The sequence below is a fragment of the Phoca vitulina genome, unplaced genomic scaffold (assembly GCF_004348235.1).
Source record: "Phoca vitulina isolate PV1807 unplaced genomic scaffold, GSC_HSeal_1.0 scaffold15, whole genome shotgun sequence".
NCBI lineage: Eukaryota > Metazoa > Chordata > Mammalia > Carnivora > Phocidae > Phoca > Phoca vitulina.
In genome coordinates, this window is record NW_022589718.1 from 5983623 (window position 1) to 5985639 (window position 2017).

General features: G+C 42.1%; 1 pseudogene; it reads right to left on the minus strand.

The window, feature by feature from the left end:
- Positions 1-859: 859 nt before the first annotated feature.
- On the minus strand, positions 860-1066 carry LOC116637699 (annotated as a pseudogene).
- Positions 1067-2017: the final 951 nt, after the last annotated feature.

Below are 2017 nucleotides of genomic sequence, written 5' to 3' on the forward strand. Positions count from 1 at the left end.
GGTCATGATCTTGGGGTCGTAGGGTTGGGCTCCAGACTTGGTGCAGAGTCTGCTTGGGATTATCTCCCTCTCCCTCTTCCTTTGCCCCTCCCCCTGCTCACGTGCTCTCTTTCTCTCTCTCTCAAATAAATAAATAAAATCTTAAAAAAATAAAAACCTCATTATTGTCTTGATCCATATTCCTTCACCCTATCTTATCCTTTATGTTGTAGTTGATATGTAGAAAGAGATTTCCTTTAATATTTTTTTTTTTTTAAGATTTATTTATTTATTTGAGAGAGATAGTGCACTCACGTGTGTGACCTGCGGGGAGGGGCAGAGGGAGGGAGAGAGAATCCACAAGCAGACTGACTCCCTGCTGAGTGTGGAGCCCAGACCTGGGGTTTGATCCCAGGACTCTGAGATCATGACCTGAGCTGAAACAAAAAGCCAGCTGTTCAACCGGCTGAGACACCCAGGCGCCCCAGTATTTTTTTTTTTTTAAGATTTATTTATTTGAGAGAGGGAGTGTGTGTGCAGGGGGGAGAGGCAGAGGGGGAGAGAATTTCAAGCAGACTCCGTGCTGATTGTGGAGCCTGACACAGGGCTCCATCTCACAACCCCAAAATCACAACCCTGAGATTACAACCTGAGCCGAAACCAAGAGCCAGTAGCTTAACCTACTGAGCTACCCAGGTGCTCCTTCCTTTAGTATTTCTTGTAGTACATGTTTGCTTATCGTGAATTCTCTTTCATTTGAAAATATCTTTATTTAACCTTGACCCTTTTTAAAAAAAATAATATAAGTGCTTTATCAATAATCACAGATCATCCTTGTGGGCCAAGTGGTCAACCAGGCATGCAGGACCCAGCCACAAGTTCAGCTCAGCCTCTGAGCCTCTTGCTCTTACTCCAATAGGGTGAGCATGTGGCCTTACACATAGTGCATTTCACGTTGCAGATGATGGAGCATTTCACATCATCCATGAACTCCAAACACATGTGTGCATTGTCCCTGCAAGCTGGTCCTGCCCATCACCTTGGTAACCCTGGCCAGCTTGATGGGCTGCACACAGCTTGTGTCCATGATGGCTGCTCAGCAGCAGTCACGTGGAAAGCTAACCTTGATTCTTTTTTTTTTTTTAAAGATTTTATTTATTTATTTATTCATAAGAGACAGAGAGAGAGAGAGAGGCAGAGGGAGAAGCAGGCTCCCCACTGAGCAGGAAGCCCGATGCGGGACTCAATCCCAGGAGTCTGGGATCATGACCTGAGCCGAAGGCAGACGCTTAACCATCTGAGCCACCCAGGTGCCCCTAACCTTGATTCTTGTAGGACATTTTCACTGTAGTGAATTCTGGGTTGACAGTTTTTTTCTTTCTCTACTTTAAAGATATTCTACTCTTCCAACTTCCATGGTTTTTAATGGGAAATGAAACCTAAATTGAATTGTTGTTCCCTTTATGTAATGTACTATTTTTCTTTTGCTGCCTTCAAGATTTACTCTTTATTTTTGACTTTCCACAGTTTGACTATGATGCATTTTTTTATTTTTTTATTTTTTAAAAGATTTTATTTATTTATTTGACAGAGAGAGAGACAGCAAGAGAGGGAACACAAGCAGGGAGAGTGGGAGAGGGAGAAGCAGGCTTCCTGCTGAGCAGGGAGCCTGATGAGGGGCTTGATCCCAGGACCCTGGGATCATGACCTGAGCCGAAGGCAGATGCCCAATGACTGAGCCACCCAGGCGCCCCTATTTTTTTTTTTTTTTTTTTTGCTCTCTGTTCTTCACCTTGGAAAATTTCTATTGCTCCATTTTCAAGTCCACTTACTATTTCCTTTGTCATCTTCACTGGATATTAAGTCCATTGATTTCTGATATTGTACTTTTCAGTACTAAAGTTTCAACTTAGATTTTTTTTCCTTTTTCTAACCACTTAGGTTTTTTAAAAAATCATTTTTCTCTCTCTGCTGAGATTTCCTATCTTTTCATTCATCATGGGCATATTTTCTTTTACTTCATTGAGGATATTTATAG